Below are 12,232 nucleotides of genomic sequence, written 5' to 3'. Positions count from 1 at the left end.
TCAACGGTACATTGTATCACTTCAGGTTCATGATTTAACCTATTGAATTAATGCAACATACATTATCTTTCTATAAGAAACTAAAAAAAGAATATTTTAAAGTTCTTCTGTAAGTTTAACCAGTAAATTGATTTCTAACACTTTGCCTATGCAAATAAAAAGCACTAAATTAAACAGAGTAAGTAGGAAATCCTGGTACCAATGGGATACCTTGTGTTTATTATCTATTCCTGAATTGTGTTATCTGACCAAAAATCACCTATTCTAAAGCCAAATAAGGAAATCTATAGTTCACAAAACTTTATAAAGTAATTAAAACCAGGAGAACAATCTGAACTGCTTCTGACTACACCAGAAAATTGGAACAAACAATCTAGCTCAAGACTATTGAGAAATAAGAAATAAAAGGAAAATGTTGAAGTATTTCAGAAAGAATGAGAAAGAAAATTTCAATTCCCATATCCAACTATTCAAAGACAACAAACCCCAAAAGCATAAATCTCAGTCAGCTTAAAAAATGTGAAAAGCATGGCTTACTTCTTATTTCAGTCAAACCTGTTTGCTCACCCCTAAATCAGTATTTTCTAAGATGCTTTGGAAAAAAAATTAAAATTGAATGAAAGAAAAAAAAATTGTAGTCCTGAAGTGCTGGCACTTCCACAATTTTCCAAACATGCTGTGCAGCTGTGATTTGTTTGTGTTCTCTTCTTTCGGGACAGCTAACAAGTTTCAGAATATTGTATTCCTGTGATGAACTGCTGGAGACAGTCACAGCCGAACGCAGGCAGTACCAGTTCAGGAGATGCCGCAGTTATTCCCTTGACACTGCCCATCCTTGCTCCCGGCAGCTGACCACCCAGCAGGAGGCTGGGTTAGCCTCAACAGAATGCTGCTCTGAACTTAAAAATACCAGTTTGGGTTTACTGTGCTGAGCTGGGAGCAACTGAGACGAAGGAGAAGTTTCACAGGAGGATTTTCCAGCTGAAAAGAGTCTCCCCAGGGGAAGTGAAGAGCAAAATACGTCAACATTTTACCATTTTGGTCACCTGAGTTTAGCTCTGCTCTGATCCTGAGCTGACATGAGGCACACAGCAAAGGCAGAGCTTACTGTAATGACAACAGCATGCAGAAGGTAACAGCAATTATGCCAACCACAATCTTAACTGATTATTTATCCAACAGGATGAATGCAGGATTGCAGAAGTTAGGGACTACTAACTTCACTACCAGTGAACACTGCTGCACACCGTCAGCATCTTCCTGCATTTTTAAGGACATTTGGATCCAGAAGTTCAGAATCAATAATTTAGGTTTAAATGATATGGTCTTTAAAACCAAAGAGTCCAACCATTAGCCAGGGACTGCCAAGTCCACCCCTAAACCACATCCGTAAGTGTCACATCTACACATCTTTTAAAGATCTCCATGAAGGTATTTCTGGTAAGCAAGTTTTGTGAGGAAGAAGCTCCTTCACATCCTGCAATCCTCAGTTTTTTACCTCCTCTAGCAACAGAGGTACCTGACACTGCAGATCGACCCTGTTACCTTTGCATTTGGTGGTATTGAACACAAAGGAGATGAGGTAAGTTCAAAGACTGAACCCAAGCAAGAGCAATGGACAATAAAGCAGTGTTGGCTTACATAAAACAGCCTTCCACTTCTGCAGAGCTGCAGACAGGCATCTCTAAAATAATGTACTAAGGCAAAATAACAATATACCACCACAGCCACAAGAGCCCTAAAATAGGAGCCTCAGCAGTTATTGTAACTAGACATTGGTTATTTCTTGGATTATGCAGTCAGAAGATTTCTATTTCAGATTTCTTTCTGTTTATAGTCTATGCTATAAGAGATCATCAACATCAACAAGCTATTCTCTGTTTAGGTAGCAGCAGCAACTTCTTTCTCTAACAGAATATACTGAAAATAGAGAAATTAAAAATTCAGGCAAGATTGTCTCAACAGTTCTTGGGTGCTCAGCAACTATTCTAACACACTCTTCCATAATAGCATTCCTATGATAAGAGATTGTGATTCTTAAATAAACACACAGAACATTCAATGTAAGTATAAGACAGCCGATAATCCCTGTGAAGTTGCTTTTACTCAAAAAGTCTTGGAGGTGGTGGTGTGCCACATGTAGAGTAGTTTATAATGCAACAATAGGTAAAGCAAGGTAAAGACACAACTTCGCAATGAAACCTTTGAGCCTGAGGATCTTTGAGTCGCATTTAATAGTAAATACTTCAATATCGCAACAGATTATCCCGTATTTTTCATCATACTTTCACAGCAATGGCAGGTCACCCTTTCAAGGCTTATGGGGAAGGAGGGAGAAGAAAGAGTAGTGCTCCTGACATTTTGTTTAATTTTGTGATGGCATTTTAAGTTCTAAGGCTATTAAATGGCAAGGTTGCAGGAAATTCATAGTGTATGCTATTACAGAAAAAAAGTTTAGCAGATCACCCAGTGACATGATGTATTTGGCAACTGAAAATTCAGGATCCTTCAGCCTAAAAAATGGGAAGGAGTCACCCCCCCTTCCCATATAATCAGGGGTATTCCCTGCATACCAGACAGCCAAGGCTTGGGGCATTTGCAAACAGCACTTTAAAGTTTATTGGCAGAAGTCAAAACATCTAGCTAGCAGATTATTTCTTTCTGTGCCTCCTATTACTTTAAAACTCCTGGTCTCTTCCTTTTTTCTGGGGACACTGACTGCAGAATGTTTATCTGGAAGGAGTGTGTGTTTGTTTTGTTGGGAGGTTTTTTAATGGTATTTGATGATTCCATTTAGTCCTCTCTGGGCAACAATTTTTTTCTAGCTACTTTCAAATATAACATGGGTTTTGTTAGCTTTTGGAGAGAACTGGCTTTTAAATTATTGTGTAGGTATATTCTCTTCTCCAATCTGTGCCTTGTTGAGGGTCCTGCCTAAGGTTGTAATAGTATTACAGTGGCTTTGAGTTTCCAGGGGCTGCACTAAAGCAGTCTGTTAAGAATGTAGGCATTAGAGTAAGAAAAGGCAGGTGGGTTTTGCTATTAGACCTAGGAACTAGTTTATAGTCAAAGATATGTTTGAGAGCCAGAGAGTTATTACAATGCTTTCTACTGTCACTGTTTATCTTTAACAAACAGCATCTCCCCAGGTAGCACAGACTTCCAGATTTCTGTATCTCCATCATCTAAGTGAACTCAAAGTTCCCAAGAAACAATATAAAAATGGAAGCACGCATCCAGCATTTCCTTGGTCCACAATTAAAGAAACTATGGTGTCGCGGGTTCGGTTTGTAACCAGGCAGAAACACCAATTTAGTGTAGTGGTTTGGTCCAAAATACTCATTACTGTTTATCTGCTGTGAGATAAGAATTAGGAGAAATGCAAAGCAGGCACCAAACTTGAAAGAATATAAAGAAGTTTATTAACAGACCTAAAAGAAGAAGGAAAAATTATACCACCTTCAGAACTCTCCTCCTCCCCCCACCTTCCTCCCTTCTCCCACTGACAATGTGAAAAGACAACCCTTAAGATGTTCAGTCTGTTTACCACTTCCATAATAACCTTGTTCAGTCCATTTAGAAAGAGAAGTCTCTTCTTGCTCATGCTATGAAAACATTATCACAACGAGACAGCCGCCCACTTCCAAATATTGTTCAGTCCATTTAGGAAGAGGAGTCTCTCTGCCTGCGTGTGAGTCCTTTCCCCCGACTTGCAGCTTTTCCCGCAACTGCTTTCGAGGGTCCACTCTTGAAGTTTTTTGGGGTACAATTTTAAGGTTGAGCCGTTCAGAAACAAAAACAGAGGCCCTTCTCCTTCCCTGGGAGCAAAGGGTCTTCATCATCTTCATCGTTAGGACTATCTCTGGGAGCATCTCTAGGGACTGAGGTTTTCTCCTTTCCCGTTTGGAGCAAAAGTCCTCATCTGGTTCATCTCTAGGGACTGAGGTTTTCTCCTTTCCCATTTGGAGCAAAAGTCCTCATCTGGTTCATCTCTACGGACTGAGGTTTTCTCCTTTCCCATTTGGAGCAAAAGTCCTCATCTGGTTCATCTCTACGGACTGAGGTTTTCTCCTTTCCCATTTGGAGCAAAAGTCCTCATCTGGTTCATCTCTAGGGACTGAGGTTTTCTCCTTTCCCGTTTGGAGCAAAAGCAGGTCCGTGGCTTCGGGAGGGCCGTGCCCCGGCCCGGCCGGGCCCAAGCAGGGCCTGGCCGGGACCACTGAGCCCTGCTCGGGCCCTGCAGCCACCTGTCCCAGCGCCAGAAATGAGAGAGAGCTTGGAGGGGTAGTTTGCCTATTCTTAAGTGTGGATCACAGAGGTGATCACAACTTTAAGTGGCTTAGAGAATTGTCCATATTCAAACTGGCCAGCTGATAGGTTCTATCAGTTCCCAGAGGAAACTGTAAGCACCCTTTAGCAAGGACGTCCCTTCCGGGACTATGCTTGCTAACCTATGACATATGGAAAGTCAATCATTGGTCCCCATTTTGACCAAGTTTCTCCAGAAAACAAGGGACAGAACCACCAGCAAACCCAATGAATCTTCTCTATTTTGCAGAGCAGAGTGTCTTCTTCTCACTGTGAACCATAAGAGAGAAGTTTGCTGTCACTTACATGCAAGCAAAGACGAGTAAAAAAAGTTTTGGCAACTGTGGAAGACAGTATCTAGTGGTAACGTGACTACATTTTGACTGATGGTTTTAAAGACACGGCAGAGCAATGACTGCCTGCTATCACGGTGATCCTACCTGTGGCTACTAATATCCTGAGAAGGTGGAAGTCAAAAAAATCCATCCTTGTCACTTAGCTCCTACTCTAACAGGTACATCATGGGATAAAAATGCGTCGAAGGACAGCACTGCCACATACTCGGGACTTTATCAGAAGTCTCCTGGTATTTTGGGGGATTTTCTTACATATGTAAACACCTAGCATGGCAATCATATGAAGTAATTAAAGGAGAAACTCAGCTTTCTTGAGCTTGTTATTTGTGGAGAAGAATTCTTAAAATAAAGATTTTCAGTATCACATCACTGATTGAGCGAAGTTTTGCAGAAGGCATTTAAAATGTAATACTTTTAACATGCCCGCACATAAAATGGACCCCTCCTCAGAGAGAGCATCCTGAAACCAATGGTGCAGCCACTCCTCTGACAAAACTCAATACCCTGCTAAAACCATATAGCCTCAGATCCTGCTCACAGCAAGATAAGTTGTTTGTGAAGAGCTGAGTCTCCTTGTGTGCAGGAGAAAATAGAGTCTTCATTAGAAGAGAGGTTAGAGTTTGTTACTACTCATCTCCATGCTATATCCCTACATTAAGTTATATTAAAACATGATGGGCACTGCCTATGATATCGTTCCCTAACCTTGTATATTGTTACTGCCACCTGTTTCTGGGTTTGAGAGGGATTTTTTTCTTATTATATTTGCCAGTTTTCAATTTCGGTGTGACAACTTCCATGAACTCTTCAATTAAACCGATATTTTAAGTAAGAGTTCACAAAAAATATTATGTTACTCCCCCAAAATCAAGTTACAGCTCATGAACTTCCATCTCCTCCTCCTATCAATGTGATAATTTTGACCAAATAAGGTTTTCCAGTTTTTCTGGCCCAACTTCCACATTTATGTAACTAAACTATTTAAGACCCATGATTCTGTTACCCACATAAACAGTTTCTCATTCATGTTTCTCTTATTCACATATGCACAGAATCACAGAATATGCAGAGTTGGAAGGGACCCACAAGGATCATCGAGTCCAACTCCTGGCCCTGCACAGCACCACCCCAAGAGTCGCACCTGGTGCCTGAGAGTGTTGCCCAAAATGCTTCTTGAACTCTGTCAGGCTGGAGCTGTGACCACTTCCCTGGGGAGCCTGTTCCAGTGCCCAACCACCCTCTGGGTGAAGTTCAACAAGTGAAAGTGATGGGTTCTGGTGAGATGCTGAAAAGCAGTGCCACAGAGAGTGCCCTGGGAGCAGGCTGAATCTGAGTCAGCAGTGCCCTGGCAGCCAGGAGGGCCAAGTGTGTCCTGGGGGGCATCAGGCACAGCATCGCCAGCCAGCCAAGGAACAGGATGATCCCATTCTGCTCTGCACTGGGGCAGGCTCACCTCGAGTGCTGGGGGCAGTTTTGGGTGCCACAATGTAAGAAAGATGCTAAACTATTAGAGAGTGTCCTAAGGAGGGCCATGAGGATGGTGAAGGGCCTTGAGGCGAATCTGTGTGAGGAGCGGCTGAGGTCACTTGGTCTGTTCAGCCTGGAGGAGACTGAGGGGAGACCTCATTGCAGTCTACAACTTGCTCATGAGGGGAAGAGGAGGGGCAGATACTGATCTCTTCTCTGTGGTGACCAGTGACAGGACCTGAGGGAATGGCCTGAAGTTGTGTCAGGGGAGGGTTAGGTTGGATATTAGAAAAGAGCTGGTGTATGTGTTTACATGGAGACTAAAAACTGAGGCTCACCAAGTTTGATGTTTGGTTGCCTTTTCTCTGCTTGTTTGAGAGGGAGGACAACAGATGACCTTTTTTTCCTGCTTCTCTTGCTCAACTCACTATTTGTTTCACAATTCATTCAATATAATGGCCAGTTGTGTTTAAAATTCATTCAGATAATCTTCCCAAATCCTTTGGATCTAGATGGTTTGAACCTGCTAGTTTACATGGCAGCTCTAATTTTTTAAATGGCACTCTTAAAATCCTTTCCATGAGCAGCCAGGTTTGCTTGACTGCCAGTCTCTCCCTTGCCTGGTACCTGCACTCTCTTATCAGAAGCATTTTGAACTCACTCTTTACTGGCACATGACACCCACAGCCATTGAACAGTACAGAATATGTGAACTAACTATTCACACACACACAAGGTCCCTTTCTCATTTGGAATAGGATAATTAGTGAAAAAACTTTGATTATCTCAAGCACGTAACTTTTCTCATTTATAAGCAACAAGCTCTGGAATAGTTTGAGAAGTACTACTCTCCATGCCCACTGTGTGCACTTCAGAAAAAATACCATGCACATGATATTATATTTTAAGTCTGATTTACATATCTGCAGTACGAATGGCTTATTGTATAATAATGCACTTACGTTAAAACCAAAAGAGGGTTGGGTTTTGCTGTTAAATGATCCCCCAGCAGCAGCTGCACATACACAGAGAACATGTGGTTCTGGACAGCAGGCCCTGTGACAGACTAACCAAACATCTCGAAAGGGAAGTTTTCAGTTATCGCAGTCCAAGTACATCATCTCTACTGGAAGGATATTGCAATCTGCAGATTAACCATGAATTAAATTTATATTAAAAAATAATATCCTGCATTTTACATGCTAAATTAAAACAGATGTAATTAAAGCCTTTGAAAGTAATTTTGGCTGGTGCTTCATTTCTATCTACAGCTAAAGCAGACACTTTCTCAGGCATTTGTGCCAAATTTGACTAATTTTTCTGCTCTGTGTTTTAATTACTGTGTATGCTTTCCTGTCTCAGTTAGAAATATCCATTATACACTTGAACAGCCAATGCTATGAGAACGTGTGTGCTTTTTTTTAAGCCTAGTGGCATTTCAAATCATTATGTGATAATGGCAAACCTCACAGATGCTTCTGCTGTACACTGCTATAGACTGTCTGCACACAGACACACCCCACCATGCCCCACAGCTGACCTTGACTGCAGCAACACAGCACACCCAGAGCAACCTTACAGATGTAAGAGAAGCTGCTCAGCATCGTGCTCCATGTTAGGCTGAAACACCACTGCTAACTTCTCCTGCTATGGCACCTATGTTAAAGCCAACTTCAATAAAACATTTTCTTCTCAAAGAAGACTGACTTGTTTGAAGTTAAGATTCCTTGCATCCCCATTCCTCCTGTGCAAACACACAAAAGGCATTCCAGCCAAGAACCCAGTTCTTACAGCATAGCCCTGTACCAGTACCCGCAGGGAATCCCAGCCTCCTAATGTACAAGTTGAATTTCAGGGTCTTAATAAAAGCTATTCCTTAAGTTCAAGAATCTGTCAGACAGCAAGTTTTGGAGATCACCCCTTTTAGTGCAAGTTTAAGGTTTCCACTCCACTTGTAAAGTTAAACAGGAGGAATTTCAAGTGCAAAAAACCTGTAAGCTGCTGCAATTCGGTCCCTGTTTTGCTTGGCTTAACTGCTGAGTTACCTCCCCAGGCAGCCAGCTACAAGCTGTTAGCAGAATTGGAGTTTTAGATAATTGCATTTGGTGACATCTTCCTGCAAAAACAGCCTTGTTCTCCTCCTTGGCTTTGTAGACCAAACCACATGATGAAGTCACTTCTAAATGTGTGTATCACATAGTATAGGTATGTGTGTACTTACACGTTGTCTGTGGTTAACACTGACAGATTAGTGAGCAAGTTCCCCCTGAATTAAACTAACGATGTCTATAGCAAATGCTTCAAAGAGTCTACATTTTAAGAAAATGGGAACAGCTGCAAGCAGGAGAAGGCAATCACAGCTGTCTTAAAGTGAATTATGCAGAAGGATTTGCAGATTAAAAAAAATCAAGTGGATTTAAAATAGCAATATCTGAAAGTTTGAGATACTTTAAGTAAGAATTAAATGTATACTTTTTAGATAGTTACAGGTCAGAGTCTCCACTCAGTTGTATAAGCAAAAATTTTAACTCATCACAGAGACATCAACAGAACTGGTTTTTTACACCTCTGTGGATCTGAAAAAGTAGAACTTGGCCAAAAATTTTTTTCTAAGAGGAAATATGCCTTTGCGTGTTGACTGGTAAAAATAAGACAAGCTATATATGTGAAATGTTCATGTCCATTCTAACAACATTTACATAATAAATATTCTCTTCATTTCCGTAAAATTCAAAACAATTATATGTGATAATGTAAATTATTTCCCTAATGTGGAGAATATGCAAAGGACCTAATGCAATCTAGTTTTTGTCCTACAAAAGTGTTCAAATTCAGGTTGTACAGGGTTTTGTGCAACCTGATCCAGTGAAAGACGATGATGCCATGGCAGGGAAGCTGGACTAAATGATATCTTTACATGTCCCTTCCAGCCCAAACCATTCTGTGATTCCATGAACAGAAGAATGCATCATTGTACTCAGAGCAGATATTACAGTGCTCCTTATGAACAGCGTCACTACAAAAAAGACATTTTTTGCCATGTTAGGGGGATTTTTCAGTAAGGATGTCTAATCACAGAAAAAAGAGAGTTAACCAAAACATGAAAGCTACTCAAAGCAAGTCTGAAATTACCAGACATTTTCCTAATAAACAAGTCACACACATGTTTGACCCACACTAAGATTTATCATGAAAATCTCTACAGCCCTGCTGTGGAGATTCAGGCACACCCAGATCTACATCCTGGCTTGGAGCATAAAACCAAGGGACTACCCAGCCCTGTGCCAGGTCTGCACTGTAGGAAGGACTCATGCTCCCAAGTCCTGGAACTAGTTGTAGATACAGAACCTGGAGTATGGCCTTTTTCTTTATGGTGGCAGTGTTTATCTGCAGTGAAATTCAGTGTTTACCATTACAAAGCAGTGGAGCTGGGCAGTAGTCCCCTTTGAACAAACAAAAGCTTGCATGCTATAGTTTTGTACACCTTTTCTGAAGCTTCACAAAATTCTGGACTGCCAAAGCATCAAAACCTCATTTTTGCTTATTTTCAGACTCCTCCTCAGGAAGTACAGCATGCAAATCAAAAACTCCCTGCTTTGCCTGCCATTTCCAGATTTTTAATAGATCTTGGGGTAGTAAGTACTCAACTTTTCCTCATGATAAAGGCTTTATTTTGAAACATACAATGCTCAAAACTTGCAACATAGTCCCCAAAGAAAATAAGATGAAAGTTTTAAACTAGTATGCATTTGGAAAACTCTGAGTAGTCAGCACTTTCCATCTCTTATGCATATTCCTATTTTTATTGTATTCATTCTGTAGAAGAAACACCTACCTTCACTGCATTTCTTTCCACCAGCTTATCAGTGCACGCCCTTGACCAAAGTACAAAAAACCAGCATTTACCAACACTCTGCAGGTGAAAAACTATTCCTCTCTATAAATCATACATCTTGGGAACTCAGCATTTCCTTCATGCTGAAAACCTATTCAAGCCTTCCCACATCTGTGGGCTAAGAGGTTTGCTCCAGCCAGGGGGGAGGCAGACAATTGCTGATATTTCAAGAAACTTAATCTCTTAATGTTTGGGATCAGACGAAGGGTATGGCCATAAAAGAGACAGCTTGAAACAGGCCTAATCTCCAGCATATCTGAACCTACAGATGGCAGAGACTCTGAGCTGCCACCAACATAGATTCGACTGACTGGAGTCTGCCTGCCCAGGGGTGGTCCAAGCAGAGCAATTCAATCGCACACAGAAATCTCTCACACCGACATTTCTGTCCTGGGCAAGTAAAGAAAGGATTGGTGCTGGTGTGAATCGAGCACGCACCACTTTCATCAGATGGCAGCAGCGCTAGACTGCTGACCAGACAATGTTCCTGCTCAGTCCTGCCCTGACCATACCTAAATTCCTAGTTCTCGGTTTCCAGACTACCAGTTTCCTTACGTCTGCCACCTCACTGGTGACTCTGTGCCTGAAGATTTCCTGACCAGACAACCCCGTGCTGCCTTTCCCAGACATTTTCTCCAGCAAATGCAGCACTGATCAGTGCTGGGATACACAGCAGAGGCTCAGCTATTCCATTCAGCCCGCTCCATACCATGATACATAAGGCTACATACCCTTGTCTCTCCTCCAACAGAGCAATAAGCACTATATGCTTTCATGCCCTGTAAAATATGAGCATTTCCACCTCAGCTTAACTTCTCCCTATTAGGGGGTCTACATCCTAGTGGTGACTCCCAAAATATTATTAAAAAAAACAACTTTGTATAGTAAACATTCTAAAACAAGTTTAAACTTTCAAGCTGAATTTTCAGTTGACTACAATCTAAACCTATGAGTCACCACATGCACCCAAAGACCAAAACCAGTGATATACAATGTGCAACACAGCCCTCCTGCAGTGGTCCCTGAAATAAGAAAAGAGACCGCCCTGACTGTATGCAGAGCAGCAATGTAACCAGAATTAATAATTTCCAAGAGGGATGATCTGAGGAGCTCAGAGTCCAAGAGAGGGCCATCCTCCCTGGAACACAGCACATCTGCAAAGCAGGATGTTTTCCAAGCTAAGAGCTGATGTGTTTTTCTGGTGAGGAAGCCGGAGGCGTAAGGAATATGGTTACTTTTGAGGGTCCTGGGAAGGTGGGGGAGGGAGGTCAGGCACATGGGGCACATTCACACAATTATCCAGGCACCAAAAAAAAAAAAAACAAAACAACAAAAAAGCTATTCTGATCCCTCCTTCAGCAGAACAGCAGCAGTGCTCAGCAAGTCATGAATTTACTGCGTGGGAGTTGCTTCAGCTCTCTCAGGGAGCTTTTTCTGCCTATACTGCATATACTGAGTTATGTGACTGGTGTGTCTTTCATTAACTTATAGAGCCCAAATATAAGAGAAGGCACATGAGGGCTGGGGAAGTGACAAAGCAAAGCTGATTTCCAGACTGGCATTTCAAGAGTTAAGCTGAATTTTCCAAAAGTATTCATCACCATAGACTATTTAATAATAAATTAGCTGAAAGAAAAAAAAAATGAGTTAAGGCTATCACTCCCCATTTAACTTGATTCAACAGGTTAAAGGTCAGTTTTTAAATACCCCAAGACAGAAAGACTTTTGTTACTAAAGTTTCAAACACTAGAGCCCATTATGACTGGCTAAATACTTATACCTATAATTAAAGTGTAGATTACAAGGGAAAAAACAATACAGAAACCACTGAACAGAAAGTCAACATGACAAAAATTAGTTCCATGCTCCTACTAGAAATCCACTCTAAATAGCCCACAGCTGGCTAAAGAACCAACATCTAGCTGTACACCTGAAAGAACACATCCATCCAAGTACAGGGCTCAGACAGGTTGGGCCAAAAATGTCAAAACAACAAATTTTTGTATTTGCCAATAACTGAGTTTTCACTTTAATATCTATGGTAGAAATACATGCTTATTCTTTGAAAAAGTGTCATATAAGAATGTAACTGAAAGTATAAGCCCAAAGACAACACAGAAAAGAGCAAACCTAAACCAGTAGCTTTAAAGAGACTGAAATGACAAGGAAATCTTTATCACAGAAACAGAAGTTTGTAATTTCCTAG

The 12,232-nt window shown here is 41.2% G+C and overlaps 1 protein-coding gene across 15 annotated transcripts in view; it reads right to left on the bottom strand.

The window, feature by feature from the left end:
- Positions 1-12,232, bottom strand: part of LOC108445837 — a 252,214-nt gene that overhangs the window by 152,406 nt on the left and 87,576 nt on the right. The window contains exons 4-5 of one of the 15 annotated variants that reach the window (XR_001860833.1): positions 7,094-7,275; positions 4,385-4,578 (exon numbers count right to left, since the gene is read on the bottom strand). The exons of 13 other annotated variants lie outside the window; for them this stretch is intronic. The gene's annotated coding sequence lies outside the window, so the exon portion shown is untranslated. Of the gene's footprint in view, positions 1-4,384; positions 4,579-7,093; positions 7,276-12,232 lie in introns of those variants that run through there. One more of the 15 variants, XR_001860834.1, reaches the window with a different exon arrangement.

This window comes from Corvus brachyrhynchos, unplaced genomic scaffold, assembly GCF_000691975.1.
Source record: "Corvus brachyrhynchos isolate BGI_N302 unplaced genomic scaffold, ASM69197v1 scaffold43, whole genome shotgun sequence".
NCBI classification, from domain to species: Eukaryota; Metazoa; Chordata; class Aves; order Passeriformes; family Corvidae; genus Corvus; species Corvus brachyrhynchos.
This window is presented reverse-complemented; position numbering and strand designations above follow the sequence as displayed.